Source organism: Haliotis rubra, unplaced genomic scaffold, assembly GCF_003918875.1.
Source record: "Haliotis rubra isolate DU_JTF1 unplaced genomic scaffold, ASM391887v1 Scf923, whole genome shotgun sequence".
In the NCBI taxonomy this organism is placed as follows: domain Eukaryota; kingdom Metazoa; phylum Mollusca; class Gastropoda; order Lepetellida; family Haliotidae; genus Haliotis; species Haliotis rubra.
Genome location: NW_025767661.1, coordinates 362,211 through 381,450, shown reverse-complemented (window position 1 = coordinate 381,450; position 19,240 = coordinate 362,211). Strand labels below are relative to the sequence as shown.

General features: G+C 43.4%; 2 long non-coding RNA genes across 2 annotated transcripts; both read left to right on the top strand.

Moving 5' to 3' along the window:
- Positions 1 to 367: 367 nt before the first annotated feature.
- LOC124264436 lies at positions 368 to 6,930 on the top strand. The gene is made up of 4 exons (XR_006895139.1): positions 368 to 539; positions 2,208 to 2,292; positions 3,179 to 3,428; positions 6,645 to 6,930. It is a non-coding gene; the product is annotated as an uncharacterized LOC124264436 (long non-coding RNA).
- A 6,759-nt stretch (positions 6,931 to 13,689) lies between these two features.
- LOC124264430 lies at positions 13,690 to 16,863 on the top strand. Its single transcript, XR_006895137.1, has 3 exons — positions 13,690 to 13,799; positions 14,573 to 14,670; positions 16,718 to 16,863. It is a non-coding gene; the product is annotated as an uncharacterized LOC124264430 (long non-coding RNA).
- The last annotated feature ends 2,377 nt before the right edge of the window (positions 16,864 to 19,240 follow it).

The following is a 19,240-nucleotide window of genomic DNA, read 5'->3' as shown; positions in this document are numbered from 1 at the left end:
TAGATGGGTGTTCATGATATCTAAATCACTGTGATCCTTTCGTTAAAGTTATTGAAGTGTAGCTGGAGTGGTTCTAATTGTTGCATTCCAAAAAAGACCTGTAAAGAGCTCAATGAAACAATGGACTTTGACTGTATGTATATGATGCAAGAATGAGGCAGGTCGTGTATAGGTGCATGCCTGCCTGCCTCTGTGTGTGTGTGCGTGCGCGCTCCAGTGCCCTATGCGTGCGGGCATGTGTGTGTATGCACACCAGAATCCTTCAACCACAAAAGAGTTAATACAGGCGTACGAATTAAAGGAAACCAACTGTTGCTAAGATAACCATATGCGAATTTCTACATGTAGATACTACATTAAAATGGGCTGACCAAGACAAATGACACTCCGAGGCAGCTGAGTAAGATTAGGTACTTTATTGTGCACCAGTGATTCCATATTCTAGGGATTCTGATTAGGGGATTGCAGAAACTGATAAAGACGCTGCCTAGTCTTCACAGCTCCCACAAGTCACCCACTCCAGTATTTCTTTAAGGTGAGTTTATAGTTTCTTTCTATATATCAGACTGCTTATAATATTAATGATGTATGTAAGTCTTTTCAAATTGGGACGAAGACTTTTTAGTTATCAGACTGAAAATACATCAGGTTTTAATATATAATAATCAATAATGTAATCATCAAGGAAAATTTGTTTTGTATGTAGCGTATATTGTTCAACGCCGCACTCAGCAATTTTGACATCATGAGTATCGATCTACGCAATTGGGAACCGACGTGACGCAGGCATCGATCACGCAATCGGGAACTTGATGACATGAGCATCGATCTACGCAATGAGGGAACCGATGACGTAATGTCAACCAACAAACCCTCTAACGGATCTTTACGGGTCTCAGCAAGAGTCTGATGCTGGAAATTAGTGATGGGTAAGAGGTGTGACGATACGGAAATGTCACAATACGGTACGTATCGCGATATCTTGGAACGATGCAATTCGATTCGATGTACGTAACGATATGTATATCTTTCGTTATTTTCTTTCACAAAAGTCTATTTTGATAGCAAGTAACAGTGTACATTTTTACATAACAGTCAATTTCTAGTGAACATTAACAATTTTAAAGGTCCAACGATACATAACGATACGAACAAAAGTATCGACATATTTATCGTGAGATAAAGTATCACGATTATCGATACTACGATATATCGTCACAGCTGTAGTGATGAGCAATCAAAATTCGCCTGTATTAGAAGGTATGAAATGAATACATTTACTACATCTGTATTCACTCATCAACTTGGGCCTGAAAGGTAAACACGTGTTTATGGCTGACCCTATGTGTAGAGTTGCATTGGCGGGACCTTTGCAAAAGCCGTCTGCCCTCAATGATCAAGATAGCCTCAAGACTGACCGAATATGAAGTCAACTGGGACACTGGGACATTTAAACTGGGACATTGGCACATGATAGGTCATTTAAACTGGGACACTGCTACATTGGGATATTAAACATGAACATTGGGCCATTATGACATTTAAACTGGGTCATTTATGACATTTAGAAACTGGGACATTACGACATTTAAACTGGGACATTGGCACATTAGGATATTTAAAAGTGGGACATTAAGACACTTAAACTGGGACATAGGGACATTACGACATTAAAAACTGGGACATTAAGACACTTAGAAGCTGGGACACATAGGACATTACGACATTAAAAACTGGGACATTACGACATTAAAACTGGGACATTACGACATTTAAACTGGGACATTTGTCATTAGGATATTTAAACTTGGACATTGGGGCGCGGTGGGCGAGCTGGCTAAAGCGCCAGGCTAGTGATCCAACGAGCTTGAGGTGCGGGGAGCCCACTTGTGACTGGGTGTTGAAAACCTTGGAGTCAACTTTGTGTGCAGACTCTTTCAGTGTTGTCACAACCCTAGTGTACAGTACACAACCCTGTGCACCACTATTGATGTCGGAAGTAATTGGGGTCATATTCAAACTTTCTCTCTTCTGAAATCCATTCTAAGCGGTCATTTGCATATCATGTACAAAAATCAAATGGGTTACTGTGTTAATGTAATTCCGGATAGTGACACCAATCTGTTTCAGAGAGAAGACTGAAAATTTTCGTTTTATCAAGTACAGATCAGCTCTAACCTATTAATGCATAACGTTTATCTTAGGAGGACTTTGGATCTCATCTACAGCCCGATGATGTGTGGTGTCGGATGTTCTGCTTGCTGATGGCGTTCCTGATAGCCCTGGAATCATGTAAGCTTAGCGCCTTCAACTTTATAATGATGTTGTTGCAGAGTTTTGTGTTTGGTGTACGTGTGTTGTTCTCGCGCATTGTGTGTGTGTGTTGTGTAATGTGACGTGCGGTTCTCCTGTGTGTTGTATCTGTACAGAAGTACAAAACGTATACAGGTAGCATATATGTAACCTTGTTCGGAAAATCTGTCAGATAGACGGGTCTAAATGATGGACTACATGATGTAATCAAGTATCTTTGTAAGATCTGCGACAGGTTTAGAAAAATATATCTTATCTCTAACGTTAGATATCATTTCTTTTAACCTAATTTCCTAAAAGTAGTCGCAGCTAAGATCGTTTCGAAAATCTAGGTGCTAGGTCCACTTGTTCAAAGCGATCTTAGCTCTACCATAATCGTAACTCCAATGCTTTTAATATGGACTTAAGAGAGTTGTAGCGTTAACATCGCTTTTATGCAGGGATGATGGAACAGATGTAAGAGAAAGTGATGTGTCGAGGGATATGAGAGAGACGGTGAAGAGGTCAGAATGGAGAGGGGGTGCAGGGAGTGGGCGAGAGACGTACCATGTGTTATATTTGGGAATACACTTGATAGTAAAGTACAAATTCTTGTACTTTTTGAGTTGAGCCCCATCCGGGGATTCGAACTCACACCCTCAGAGTCGAGGCAACTAATCGCCAGCACATAAAAGTCAGCCGCCTAACCCGCTCAGCTACCGCGACTTCCACAAAAATGGAAGTCGGACAACTGGTGAGTCTAGACTGCGGGCTTTGTGTACTTATTTGGCATTGTGTAATCAGGGCGAGAGATAGTAGGCGGAAAAAGGTGAAATTACTAAACTCACTCACAACTATTAAGCTGTCACTTTCCACTCATTTCCAGCATCAGCATTGAGTTGCACCAACAAGCTGCACGTGAACCCCATTTGCAACACGACGACGGAGACGCTGATCCCCACCCCTTAACTGCGCCCAGTACTACAACTGCAGCGCCCGGGATGACATTCAACCGCTACATCATACAAAAGAGCCTACAGGAATGTGACTACCCACAACTGTACAACCCCGACACCCAGCGATGTAGGCACTACAGCATGGTCCAATGTGGCACCAAATATGAACCCTTGGGTATTGTAAGTATCCTTTGCCACCCCTTCTTTTCAGACCCGTGAAACTCCGGGTTAGAAATTTGTCTTAAGCAACCCATACTTGTCGTAAAAGGCGACTAACGGGATCGGGTGGTCAGTCTCGCTGACTTGTTAACTCATGTCATCATATCTTAATCGCGTAGTTTGATGCTCATGATGTTGATCACGAGATTTTTCTGGTCGGACTAGCTGGAATATTGTCTCAAGGCGGCAAGAGAGTCTTGGTCAAGTCACATTTTAATCAAACAAGTTTATATTTAGTGTTGAGTGTTCAACATTAAAATGGACACTGTCTGAAGAAAAGTCACCTTTCCCCAGAAAATAAAATAGTGCCAACTGTATTAAGACAAATACATGTATAATCAATTGTATTTGTTGACACCTTTATCCAAAGACTGAGAGCTTCTGGTTTGGGTATTTCCAGATAGCAGCAGAACATATATACTCGAAAGGTTTGCGTAGCCTTATGTTCATGACTTCACCTATCCAATATTTGTCTAGAATGTCGGTTCTCTGTGGCTGTTGGACATGCTCCGAACATGAATTTATTAATAGTCTAAATCAGGTGAAATAGATGATTATTTTGGTGGAGATTATTTGAAGACAACCATTGTTGAATCTGTATTTAAGGTACTTCAAACATAACATAACATGTAGTTGAACCAGATAGGTCCTAAGTGATTCTGTTGTTTGAGAACCCGTGAAGATCCGGGTTAGCAGTGATCTTCAGTAACCCATGCTTGCTGTAAGAGGCGACTAACAGGATCGGGTGTCAGGCTCGCTGGATTGGTTGACACATGTCATCGTATCAACAGTTGCGTAGATCAATGCTCATGCTGTTGATCACTGTTTTGTCTGGTCCAGACTCGATTATTTACATACAGCCGCCATATAGCTGGAATATTGCTGAAAAACGGCGAAAAACTAAACGCACTCACTGTTGCTTGAGCTGTCCACTCTTTCACTGTAATGGACAGTATATTACAAGGTTCTTTAGACTTTTTGTCAAAGTACAATATACGAATATCCTCATAACTCTTAGTAATGCATGATCAGAAAACTAGAACTACTAGTATCTATTTATTTCTGAAATGTACAGGCCAGTAGTACAAGAAATTGGTGAGTGGTATATGCGTTGACAGTGCGCCGTATATAAGTGTAGCCACATTCTGTAGAAGATGGACATTTTCTGTCGACATAATAATTTGTTAACAGATGGACAGGACGTATATTTAGATTGAATATTATGACTCTTTAAGATTGAATATTATGACTCCTTAAGATTGAATATTATGACTCAATATTATGACTCCTTAGATCTGCATAATGTGTGTGAGAAGAATGTAATATTGGTCTTCAAAATTAGTTCTGCCACACATTCTGATGACTTGGTTCGCAGTAGAATGAAATGATATCTTATATGACATTATATCATAAAACTAAACGAACTTGTGATTATGAAATTATTAATTTCTTGTATGAACATTTTCGATTTGAATATTTCAAGTCCATTCTTTGCTGAAAACAATCTTTTATTTACATCTTTGCTGTACAGGGGTAGCCTAGTAGTTAAAGCGTTCGCTCGTCACGCCGAAGACCGGGTTCGATTCCATACATGGGTACAATGTGTGAAACCCACTTTTGCGGGAATATTGCTAAACGCGGCGTAAAACTTAACTCGCACACTCACTTTGCTGTTCAATGGATAAAACGCTGAAACACCACACAAACTTCTGTCCAATCCATCACCCAGTTAAAACATTATTATACCAAAACCTCAGAACCGGTCAATGGGAATTGGCAGGATTTGAGTATTACAGAATATACATTGTAGTTGATATTTTGTTTTCAAGCTGTGACAAACTGCGCTGAACACATCCTGAGAAACTTCTTGTCATCTATAGCAGGAGAACCTTATTGTTATTGGTCTGTTGACAACTGTAGCAGGTGAACCTTTTTGTTATTGGTGTGTTGACAGCTGTAGCAGGGAGAACCTTATTGTTATTGGTCTGTTGACAACTGTAGCAGGTGAACCTTATTGTTATTGGTCTGTTGACAACTGTAGCAGGTGAACCTTATTGTTATTGGTCTGTTGACAACTGTAGCAGGTGAACCTTATTGTTATTGGTGTGTTGACAATTGTAGCAGGGAGAACCTTCTAGTTATTGGTGTGTTGACAACTGTAGCAGGGAGAACCTTCTAGGTATTGGTGTGTTGACAACTGTAGCAGGGAGGACCTTCTAGTTATTGGTGTGTTGACAACTGTAGCAGGGGAGGACCTTCTTGTTATTGGTGTGTTGACAACTGTAGCAGGGAGAACCTTCTTGTTATTGGTATGTTGATGGTGTAGGAGGGAGAACCTTCTTGTTATTGGTGTGTTGACAACTGTAGCAGGAGGACCGTCTTCTTATTGGTGTGTTGACAACTGTAGCAGGGAGAACCTTCTAGTTATTGGTGTGTTGACAACTGTAGCAGGGAGAACCTTCTAGTTATTGGTGTGTTGACAACTGTAGCAGGGAGAACCTTCTAGTTATTGGTGTGTTGATAACTGCTTAGCAGAGAACCTTCTAGTTATTGGTGTGTTGACAACTGTAGCAGGAGAACCGTCTTCTTATTGGTGTGTTGACAACTGTAGCAGGGAGAACCTTATTGTTATTGGTGTGTTGACAACTGTAGCAGGGAGAACCTTCTAGTTATTGGTGTGTTGACAACTGTAGCAGGAGAACCTTCTAGTTATTGGTGTGTTGACAACTGCTTAGCAGGAGGACCGTCTTCTTATTGGTGTGTTGACAACTGTAGCAGGGGGAGAACCTTCTAGTTATTGGTGTGTTGACAGCTGTAGCAGGGGAGAACCTTCTAGTTATTGGTGTGTTGACAACTGCTAGCAGGGAGGATCTGCGTCTTCTTATTGGTGTGTTGACAACTGTAGCAGGGATAACCTTCTAGTTATTGGTGTGGTGACAACAGTAGCAGGGAGAACCTTCTAGTTATTTGGTGTGTTGACAACTGTAGCAGGGAGAACCTTCTAGTTATTGGTGTGTTGATAACTGTAGCTGGGAGAACTTCTTCTAGTTATTGGTATGTTGACAACTGCAGGAGAGGAACCTTCTTGTTATTGGTGTGTTGACAATCGTAGCTGGGAGAACCTTTTTATTAATGGTGTGTTGACAACTGTAGCAGGATCTGACACTTTGTTTCCAGGTGATTATGCCCAGCACGCGTGTCTTGGATCGGTCAGCTGTGGGCCACCATGTTTCTGTCAACAACCCCACCTGCAGAGTTCCTCCCCGACAGGCCCTCAACGTCTACGAAAATCGCCTCAACACCGCCTTCTTCGTTGTATGCGTCAATCAGAGACTGGTCTACACGGGCAAGTGTCCCGATCTTGGAACGGGGACACCTGTCTTTGACGCAAAACATCCCGTGCCTACAGGTGCTCGTAAATCTAAATTGCTTTGAAAAAGGAAATTAAAGATTGTTAACAACGCATGGGCAAAATGTATCGCCAAAGGGGTAAATATAGGGTTTAGAAAACTAAACCTGACTCCTGGAGTCATAAGGTGGACATATTGCAAGGAAAGACCAGATAGCACTGTTCAGTCTCGATTATCTGATGAAACAGATTCCATAGGGTGTAAAAGGCAGCAGTGTGAGTGAGTTTAGTTTTACGCCGCATTTAGCAATATTCCAGCAATATCACGGCGGGGAACACCAGAAAATGGGCTCCCACATTGTACCCAGGGCGTCATCCCACTTCGCCTAATTTTAACCCATTAGGTACGGAAAATCTTTCAGGCAATGTGCATGTAACGCCTGGATGACGCCTAAGGAGAAGGCGAAGTGGGATTGGGAGAGTCCATGTAGTGATAAGAGGGTGTTCAAAGAATGAAAAAATGCAAGTGACCTTTATATATATTTAATACTTTATACACATCATTAACATATCATTACACATGTCCCACTCAATCACAATAACAGATGAGTTATACAACAATCAGTTTCAGTCATTAACACATGTCATACTCATGTCATACATTCAGTCACATTCACTCCCAATCACCAAGAAGGTGAGCAACAGGTGTGTGTAATGCATCACTTCGATTTCGCCTGCAAACCAGTCAACCAGTCAATCTTTTGCACGTCTCAATCGGTTGTCCCACAACAATATACTTCCTCTTTCCTCTTTGGCTCACGTTGGTGACCATGTTGTTGGGCAAGTCTTGACTTGACTGCTCCCTCTTAATCAGTTTCACAAAAGCATAAATGTTGGGATTGCAGGATGTCAGGAGTTTAGCCTAGAGTGCCAGCCTTCAAAGGGTTCTTATTTGTTCTGTATGGCCGTCACGTTGACAAAGTGGTTCCATTCCACAGGCCCTCATCTATCTACCCAGGTCAAAGTTATATAGTCTATAAACTTCGTACATGTCTCATCCATGGGTGCTTCTTGGTAATAGCGTCTGTCCAACATTGTCTACTTGATTGAGGGGTGCAAGTGGGAGGGTCTTTGCTCTAAGGGCCAGTTGCTTGAAGTCGGCATCCTCCTTGTAGCGGGATGTTAGTCAAGAGTCTGAATCTTCCTCCATAATGCTTGGGCGTAGTGGAAGTAGCAGCCACGGATTTCTACTCCATCGAAGACAGCATGGGCAGCATTTGCGACTGTGGCTTTCTCAAAGTCTATCTGCAGAATCTGTGGCTGGAGATGCAGATGAAGTCGCTCTGTCTCAGCCCTCAACAACTGGAATGCTGTGGTGTATGTTTCCTGGGACTTGTTGGGCAGTAGCGTGTATACAAGAGGATACACGAACTATTGTACTTCGGCGTGAAATTGGTATACGTCTGCAGGAACAGTTTGGGCGAGTAGAATGTCCCATCTGCATATAGAGTGTCCGCTTCACAGAGAAGTTCCAGGCTACTTAACTTCTTTAGCTTTAATTTATGTTGTTCTAATTAATGGAGTGCTGGGATAAATGAAATAAAAAAAAAAAATAAATAAATAAAAAAAAAATAAAAAAAATAAATAAATAAAAAAAAAAAAAAAAAAAAAAATGGTAAACATAACCTGTGTACTTATATATTTCCACATATCCTGATTTAAATTCATCTCAAAGTCACATAAAGAAGCTACGTAACTTCTTTAGCTAGAAATAATGGAGTGCTGGGAGAAGGACACCCCACTTGGGAACTTAGCCTGTTCCAGTGAGACTCCATGGTTCAGTGTTTATAGATATTAGGCGTTCTGATATGTCTGCTCAGTAGGCGATGTGGGAAAAATTTAGAAGGAAATTTAGGCGAAGCGGGTATGCACCTGTAACCATGTGGGGAATCAGACCCGGGTCTTCGGCGTGACGAGCGAACGCTGTAACAACTGGGCTACCCACCGCCCCTAAAAGGCAACAGAGTGGTAATATTTGTATGAATAGATCACAGAAGATAGGGTCATATCCTGCCTTATAGGATCCTCTAGGACTAGAAACTTAAAAAAGTCAGTAAATTTGTTGCCTGAAAGTGGACAGCAGTTCTCTTGCCATTACCACTGAGAGCAATTACCCCTTTGGCTAAACGCTCTTTAGTAGGATCGGAACAGTGTCATCAATGTATTTTACTCTTTCAAAATAATCAGAGCTGAAGTAGTTGGCCACTGGACTGTATAACGTCCATCCACACAGTCTGGGATAATTTAACGTCATCGTCAGAAGCATCTTCTAGGGATAGAATGCAACATCAGAGACAAACCCCGGATCCGCTTACCTTTTTCTGCCCTTTGGGATAGCCCAGTGATTCGGGTTGGACTTCCCAGATGAAGCCCATTCCTGGTGTCCCCGCCATGATATTGCGGGAATATTGCGAAATGCGGCGCAAAACTAAATTCACTCTTAATCCACAACAAGGACTTTAACTTCAACACATTTGTCCGCATCTATTGTTTTGGTCGTGAAAAGCATACTCACACACTCACTCTTGATCCATAAGACCGCCTCCGTGGTGTAGTGGTTAGAGCGTCCGCCCGGAGAGCGGAACGTCGCGGGTTCGATCCCCGACCGCGTCATACCAAAAGACGTTAAAATATGGTACTTGTTGGTCCCTGCCTGGCGCTCGACATTAATGGGTACAACAAGGACTGGTCGGCTCGGAGTCAGTATAATGTGTCTGAGCGGGGTATTCATGCTTCACTGCGGCGTGGTATCTCAGTGGGCTAGCACTATAAAACCAGCTAGTACAAGCAGCCGCACATACACATTCACACTCATGTACGTCGTCATATGAGCGAAATATTCTCAAGCACGACGTAAAACCCAATTTTACCTCACCTCACCTTAATCCATAACAAGGAAGAATGCAGAAATTGAAAAGGAGGAAGCAAAATTGGAATATATCCATTTGTCCAGAGCAGACATCATCCAAACGATGGTGGACGCGCATGACATTTGAACATTTCAAAATTTCAAAATGAGCGACAAAGAAGATGTTTATGAATCAGCATCAGATAGCGGTGATCAAGTGGCACATGTCACGAACACAAGCAATGGCAAGTCAATTGTTGACAAAAAACACAAGAAAATGGTTATACCAGTTTAGCTATAGATGAGTCAAATTTTGGTATTTGTTATGATATCTATTTTAACAAAGGTTGATTTGAAATCATTAAGAGGTTGTGAATTGTGAGTTACTGCCCGTGAAGATCGGGTTGAATTGATCTTCAGTAACCCATGCTTGTCGTAAGAGGCAACTAATGGGATCGAAGGTGGTACGAGGCTCGCTGACTTGGTTGACACATGTCATCGGTTTCCAATTGCGTAGATCGATGCTCATGATGTTAATCATGGACTGGATAATGGTCCAGACCCGATTATTTACAGACCGCCGCCATATAGCTGGAATATTGCTGAGTGCGGCGTAAAACTAAACTCACTCACTCACTCAGTTCAATTACTTCGACGACAAGTGAACAATACAATGAACAATATACCCTTCACTGTGCAACAATTACCCTTGTTCTTCCCTGTCTGATAAGGGCTGTGGTTCGGGAACTGCGTATTCATCGTCCAACAACCGCGAAGCGTATCTCATAACTACCACAAGCACCTCCACACAAAGACCCACGTACCTACCTACACACACACAAGCCATGCATGTTCCTGCTATGTGCAAGACAACTTATTCATATATGAGTTTATACTTGGTGTTGATCATTGGTTGTAAACAGAATTCCAGATAATTGATGACAACAACTGAAAACCATGAACGTTTTAAGTCACCCCATGGTGTAATCATTGGTAGAACACACAAACTTAAAGGAGGACACATAATTGCAAGAAACCCTGTTGTCCCCGGACTGTTATCCAAAGTCCGCTGCCCTACATACCTTTTATTGTAGTCGTTCCCACTAACTAGGCCTCACATGAAATAACCATTACAGAGTTTAAGGAAACGGCTAGGTGACATATCACATACTGCCTGATACATGCCAACTGTAGAAGAAATCTGCTCGAACCTTGCCCTAGTAATTCGACTTGAGACTTGATTCCACCATGTGTCCAATCATCTTTGTATTGGATTCCAAAGCGCCAAATCAAAGTCTGTACAAAGAGTAATATGAAATTACAATGACATTTAGAAGGTGTTCAAATGTAACATTACATGTCATATTTGGGATTACACTTTTCAGTAAAGTACAGGTTCTGATACTTTTGTTAGGTTGAGTCCCTTCCGGGATTCGAGACCCACAATCTCAGAGTCAGGCACCTAGTCGCCTGCACACAATGTCAGTGGAAGCCCGTGGCTGAGTGGGTTAGTTGGATCAAGTTCTATTGATGATTTGATATCGTTCAATTACGTAATCTCTGAAACTAATATATACATAAGGACATTAATTAAGCAACACCCGTATATTCTCAGACTGAGCAACTGTAATAATTTGGTGCATGAAATGTGTCAAGAATGTCCATACCAAATGAATTATGTAGTGTAAAGTGTTGAGGAGAAACAACCTAGATTACTATGACATAATCTGGTTTATTTGAAAATGGTACAGTTTTTGAAAATAAACGTCATTCCTGCAAAAACATTACCAACGTCACTTTTCTTCCACAGATTTAACTGTCAGTACCATGCACACATCTTGATCACGGAATTGAGGAATATTGTCTTACCAAAACAAATACTGACTTTCTTTCCTCCTCATTCCTTGGATCCATCTCTGGATTTGATTCTGACGCATCCTATTCAATTCCTCATACCAAAGCAGAAGTCAATTCACTACTGGCTGCCGAACAGTTATCGCCATATTTTAGCGGTATTCGCAAAATTACTCTGCCGTTCGTTAAATTAATGAAACAGAATTAGGATACTTAATTAGCTATGCGCCGATGTGTCCAGCCTGTTCACTGCCGCCGATCGTGTTATTATGCGCGGCGGAAGGAAACAAATGACAGTACAAATAGGTGTTTTCTCACAACTAACTGTAACAGTTATCGCCGTTTCAGAAATTGCCATGCCATTCGTGAAATAATATAAATTTATATCATGGGAGTAACCTCGAATAATTGATTGTGTGACTATTTGGTATTTCCTTTACAGCAGAAGATTGATAGGGAATGAAAAAATTAATGATTTGTGAACTTGAACTTGCTATTATATAGATCGTGGGACATCCCCCCAACTAAGTTAAAAAAATTTAATAGGGTTCATAATTTTATCTTAATTTTTTCTCTTTTGTTACTTACCGTGAAGAATTTTCTTTTGCTGTCCTTTATTGTTGTCAAATACCGTGAGGACAAAATACGGGAATTGTAATTGACATGAACTGCGCACGTGTGATACTGATATATTGGCGATAACTGTTCGGCAGTCACTACGGGTCTGTGACGAGTCTCTCTATCGAACACAACGGCCTAGAATGTCCCAGAGATAGGATAGAGATCTAGACTCATGGCTGACCATGGGGGTGGTCTCAACAACATTCTGTTGCAAGAGCTGTTTGACAACACACGAGCTCTGCGAGGCCTGGAATTTTGTCATCCATAAAGACGGGTCTAGTGGCTAGAGGATGGTTATCAAAATATGGGACTACAACCCTCTCAAGGATATCCTGTTGATAGCGAGGCCCACCACGGTTACCACGGAAGGTAATGAGGTCATTTTGCTTTGTGTACATATTCTTTTAAAATATAATTTAAATAATCCCAAAACATGTTTCCAACCCATTTGATACTGAGCATTCCATGTTTACCTGTAAGAGAAAATATATTGTATGTTCAGATAATATATCGTTTGCTAGGTTGGTGGTGCCCTCTGCGCATGGAAGTGACATTGAGCAAAGATCTGCGCACGGAAGTGGATTTGCTGGGTGATTGACTGAGCGCAAGAAGGGTGAACTTGGGGCCAGCTAGCAGGACAGTATGTTTAGCGTTGTACTATGTGAAATACAGAGAATATAGACTTTAATGAATTCAACACTTGCAACCCAAAGAAAATGCATCCCCATCCCAAGATTGACCCCTCCCAAAGGGAACCTTCTCCTGGATTCTGTGTTCCTTTGTCTCCCTTTGTACGACCATCCACTATATGCAATATGAAGCGACACTTTTCGGAAAAGTGCTGACTGACTGACTGAGTTTGGTTTTACGCCGCTTTTGCAATATTCCAGCAACATCGACGACGGGGACACCAGAAATGGGCTTCACACATTGTACCCATGTGGGGATTCGAAGACCCGGGTCTTCAGCGTGACGATCCAACGCTTTAACCATTAGGCTACCCACCGCCCCCTCGGAAAAGTAAACCCTCCGCCATGATACAATGTTCCAGCGAACAGGTTAATTGCAACCAGACAAGTCGTGCTGTTTTGTAAGCTGGAGACAGTTTTATGCTCTTGATGGGTCTTCTGGTCCTGTATCCTGCTGCTTTCAATCGATTCCTGAGTACCATGCAAAGAAATAGCCCTTCCCGGTAAGAACTGTAGCCTTAACGATGTGCTTGAGTCCCATGACTCAACAATGCTCTATCCTCTTTTACTGTTGTCCTACAGGGTCTGCCAGACCTTGGAAGATCTTGAACATGATTGGTAAACGTATAATAATATGTGTGTATGTGTGTATGCATAGGAAGTTCCGTGCGCGTGCGTATGTGAGAGTTGGTATACATGTGTTTCACTGCGTATATGTACAATGGAACCTTTACAACCAGTTAAAACGGGCTTATGCATAAAAGAAAATATCTGTTAAGATAAGCACATGCATTTCCCATTCAAAGATATTGTGCACCAGTCATTCCATATTGTACAGATTCTGATTAGAGAAACTGTATATTCTTCGTGCTCCCTCAAGCCCCCACCCAGTGGCACTTAAAGCACTTAAGGTGAGACTACATTCGTTCTATATATCTTTATTGGTGTATATTGTTTCATCGAAAATACATTTGGGGGTATGCCTTTGATTATTAAATAATTTTTTTAATATGAACGAAAACGTTTTCTTGAAATTGTAAGTGTCTGAGGGAGGAAATATGCTTGATACTTCTTTTAATCTAAATCCGCCAATACATTAGGGGCATGATACAATAAGTATAGTAATTACTACGTATCTGTTCGCCTTGTTGGCTTCGGTTCTGAAAGGTATGTACAATGTATAAAGCTGATCTTTGTCGGGAGCGGTAGAACATTAGAGAAGACCATAGAGAAGGCCGTCGAGAAGAGCAGACAGAGTAGATCATAGGAAAGGCCAGAGAGAAATCCATCCTAATAATCCGTTTGCATGTCATAGAAAAACACTAATATGTCTGCTTTAAAATACCCTGATACTAACACCAGTTTGTTTCGGACCCAGTGAAGATCGGGGTTTTTCAGTAACCCATGCTTTTCGGAGAGGCATCTAACGGGATTGGGTGGTCAGGCTTGCTGACTTGGTTGACACGTGTAGTCGCATTCCAATTGCGCAGATCGATTTTCATGCTGCAGGATCACTGGATTGTCTGGTCCTGACTCGATTATTTACAGACCGCCGCCATATAGCTGGAATATTGCTGAGTGTGGCGTTAAGCAACAAACAAACAAATTGTCTAGATCAGTTGAGATCAGTTGAGATACAAGTCCAGATCAGTTCCTAACCTATTCACGCATATGTATATTTCAGGGACTTTGAATTTCATCTACAACCCCGGATGTTTGCGTGTCGGATGTTTTGCTTGCTGACAGCGCTGACGATGGCGATTCTGATCGCCCTTGAATCATGTAAGCAGGCTTTTCAATGAGCTGTGTGTGTTGTGGTGCGTGTCTTTTGGTTATATGTTCTTTGTGCTCAATTGCGTTTGCTATCTGTATCGCATGCGGTGTGGATTACTGTGTACATTATGTGTCTGTTTGTGTTGTGTCGAGTGCTGTGTGTATAATGTTTTTTGTCGTTTTCTGCGTTGTACTTGACCGAGGTAAGGGAGGTTAGATGAGGTTCGTTAGGGCGGCTGTGGAGAATCAAACCAGGGACTTTGATGCGACGAGGGAATGGTTTAACTACTCTGCTACCCTTAGTCAGAGAGTAGCGGAGTGGAGAGTGTGGGAGAGCGTGGAATAGTGTGGAGTTGTGAGGAGCTTAGCGGGGGAGAGGGATGAGAGATATTTTAACATAAGCAAAACGTCAACATGAAGCATAGATGTAGCATTGTTCGGAAAGTCTCTCAGGCAGACGGGTCTTCACCAGTGAGTGAGTGTGGTTTTAAGCCGCTTTTAGCAATGTTCAAGCAATATCACGGCGGGGACACCAGAAATTGCCTTCACGCATAGTACCTATGTGGGTAATCGGACCCGTGTCTTCGGCGTGACGAACCACAAGGCTAACCAACCGCCCCGAGTCTAAATGACGTGACCACACAACGTAATCATAAATTCCGTTACGTCATTGGGGAAACACCCGGCTTTTCAGTTTTCAGCACTGAAATGTATTCTCTGTGAAAGTTACGATAGGTACCGTCCGTCACATTTACAACAGTTTCGAAAAAATATCTTGTCTATAACTTTAAACATCCTTACTTCGAGAGGGTGCAGTGATGTAGAGGGGGTTGGGTAGGGGTGCAATGAGGTCGAGAGGGGTGCAGTAATTTCGAGGAGGGTGCGGTGGGGCCTGAGGGGGTGCAGTGATGTCGAGGAGGAGTGCGGTTATATCGAGGGGGTGCAGTGATGTCGAGAGGGTGCGGTGATGTCGAGAGGGTGCAGTGAGGTCGAGAGGGGTGCGGTGAGGTCGAGGAGGGGTGCGGTGATGTCGAGAGGGTGCAGTGATGTCGAGAGGGGTGAAGTGAGGTCGAGAGGGGTGCGGTGAGGTCAGAGGAGGGTGCAGTGAGGTCGAGAGGGTGCGGTGATGGCGAGAGGGTGAAGTGAGGTCGAGAGGGGTGCGGTGAGGTCGAGAAGGGGTGCAGTGAGGTCGAGAGGGTGAAGTGAGAGGTCAAGAGGGTGCAGTGAGGTCGAGAGGGTGCAGTGAGGTCGAGGAGGGTGCGGTGATGGCGAGAGGGTGCGGTGAGTGCGAGAGGGTGCAGTGATGGCGAGAGGGGTGCAGTGAGTGCGAGAGGGGTGCAGCGATGTCGAGAGGGTGCAGTGAGGTCAAGAGGGTGCAGTGATGTCGAGGAGGGTGCGGTGATGTCGAGAGGGTTGCGAGTGAGGGTCGAGAGGGTACAGTGATGGCGAGAGGGTGCAGTGAGGTCGACTGGGGGGTGCGGTGAGTGCGAGAGGGTGCAGTGATGTCGGGAGGGGTGCGGTGAGGTCGAGAGGGGTGCAGTGAGGTTCACACGGGTGCGGTGAGTGCGAGAGGGTGCAGTGATGTCCGAGAGGGGTGAAGTGAGGTCGAGAGGGGTGCAGTGAGGGTCAACAGGGGTGCGGTGAGTGCGAGAGAGGTGTGCAGTGAGGTCGAGAGGGGTGCGGTGAGATCGAGAGGGTGCAGTGAGGTCGACAAGGGTGCAGTGAGTGCGAGAGGGTGCAGTGATGTCGAGAGGGGTGACGTGAGGTCGAGGAGGGGTGCGGTGAGGTCGACAGGGCTGCGGTGAGTGCGAGAGGTGTGCAGTGAGGTCGAGAGGGTGCAGTGAGGTCGAGGGGTGCAGTGAGGTCGAGAGGGTGCAGTGAGGTCGAGGGGTGCAGTGATGGCGAGAGGGTGCGGTCAGTGCGAGAGGGTGCAGTGATGGCGAGAGGAAATAGGTTGTGAGAGTTCCAGGGTCCCAGTGGCAAGAAGAGGTGAAGTGGATTTCAGAATCTTCATTTACAAACTGGTATTTATCTTGTCCCTCACAACTCATTCCAGCATCGGCTCTGATTGCCCCAACAAGCGACGTGAACCCCATTTGCAAGACGACAGCGGAGACGCTGATACCCTACCCCACTAATTGTGCCAGGTACTACAACTGCAGCGCTCCGCCTCAATATCGCCGACTTCTCCTTCATTGAAAAGAATCTACGAGAATGTCGCTACCCACAACTGTACAACCCTGACACACACAGATGTGAGCACTACAGCATGGTTCAATGTGGCAACAGATTTGAGCCCCTTGATGCGTGTAAGTATCCTGTCTCCTTTCTTTTCTATACTCCTAAGATTGTTCTGCTGTTTAAGGTAGCCATGGACATGGCGTGCGACATGTGGTCTTGCGTTGTCGTGTTGCAGGAGGCTTGTTTGGGGACGTTGACGGAAGAATGGTATGGCTAATGGCCTTAAGATGTTATCCCTGTAATAAACAGCATTGATGTTTTCATGAACGATTTGTAGTATCGTCTTCTCCTGGCCACAAATGCTGCCCCAAACAGTGACTCCACCTCCACCAAAGGCGTGGACAGGTGCATACCGTCCCTCTCTCCGTCAGTACACCCGTGCTCTGCCATCTGATCTGAATAGTGCAAATCGACTTTCTTCGGTGAATAAGACGCCTAACGTTTCTTGCCCATCGCAACCTGTTGGGACGATGTTGAGGAGTCAACTTGATGCCACGTAGAGGTCGCTGACATCTGATGCCTCGATGACGTAGTCGTCTGGACACAGTCCATCTGCTGACATGATGATTCAAACCCGTCATTGCCGATGACGTCACAGTTAGGAAACAAGTATATATATAGGTGGAAGTGCGCAGATGTCGGTCTTCGCAGGGGTGTCGTGACACGTGGCCTACCGACCTTAGTAGTTAGCAAACTAAGGGTATGAGGACAACTGCATGTAATCTTCCATAGAGATTTGGTAGCCTCCCTGAATGTGAGGAGGCTACCCATTAGGCTGACGTCACGAGGGGAATCCCCTCCCTCCCATGCGTGAAACTAGGTCATAGCTCGCGTCCTTTATAAGCGTGGGCCGACGCCATGATGAAAAAACTCAAGTCGTCCGTTTGTGTAATGACACGTGCGTGCGCAAATGCAAATCTATAGAGGGGAAATAAACAACGACAATATGCAAGTTCTATACACATTATTTAATATCCCCGTGCATGCCGAATGGACTTGGGTCAGTGCCATCCCAAGCCACCCTTACAATCTATGTTTTATTAACATTTACATTCACAGTCTCTCTACATCGGAAGCTTTAATCCATGAATTAAACTTCTTAGGCCGAGTGTAACCATTTCACAAAATATTGTTTGTTATGGCCTTTTCCTCTGGTCTTCAAAACTTCTACCACCTTCCAGGTATCGTTTTCTCTGACATCTACTTTCTGTAATTCGGATTGGTAGAAGGTGTCCTGGATTTCGTCACTACTATAATCCTTGACTCTATACACTGGTCGTCCACCTCTAAAGATTCTCTGATAAATGGTGAAATTGTCCCCAGTCCATTTTTCGTCGTATTCTCTGCTAAAGATGTTCCTGAGATGACTTTAAAACGAAATGATTTAGTCTTTTTCACAACACCTTTCTTGGGCCAGTACATATGCCACCAATTAGTGGTTTCCTTGTCATTAGTCACTTTAGAAGGTGGCATACCGATGGTTCTATGCCATGTCTCATTATAACCGTAGCTTATCCGCAAATTCGTAAGACTGCTCAGGGGGACTATATAAGGGGGAGTGGTCACTCCTCGGAAAGCCCCTTAGCGTATGCCTCGGCTCGTCACGTGACCAGTGTAGCCAATATGGCGGCAGCTTGGTTTAAAAGATTGAGCCCGGTTTATTTTCAACAGCTGATTACATTCGCTGAGTGTTGTGACAGCTGAAAACCTACATGTAGAAGATAAGTTACCTATTCTGTCACTTCATTTTGTGAGTCAACTACTTGTTATTATTGTAAGTATTAGTACAGTAGATTTGTAGTAAAGTTTCAATTCTCGGTACACAGCGAAGAAAGACTAAATCTATAGCTAAAAACTTCTTTCACATACAGCTTTAATTTTTAGAAGGAAAATATACCTTTAGTTGAAAGGTGTTTGCAGGTAATAGTGATAGTTTAATAACTTTATAACTTTTAAAATTGTTAGGATGTATTTGAGGTGTGTGAAAAATATGACATATCGCTGATCTGATCTGATCCGCCATTGAAATACTACAGGGCGTTGTTTGAGTGCTTCTAGATATTGTTCTGAAAACTTCTTTCATGTGCACCTTTAATTTTTATGAGGGGAATAGTAGTAGATATAATGATAGTCCGAGACCAAGTCCAACAAAAGCCTCTGCAAAGCTTTATTTCACAAATAAAGCTTTTTGTCAGGCCATTAGATCTCGCCCCAGTATATCTACTACTTTTGAGCCCCCAATTAACTTCCCGGCCCCACGTGACATAATAGTGTCGCTGTGACGTGTGAAACAGTTTAATGTTTCGCACTCCTTGTTCTATGTACTTTTTTTTCTCGT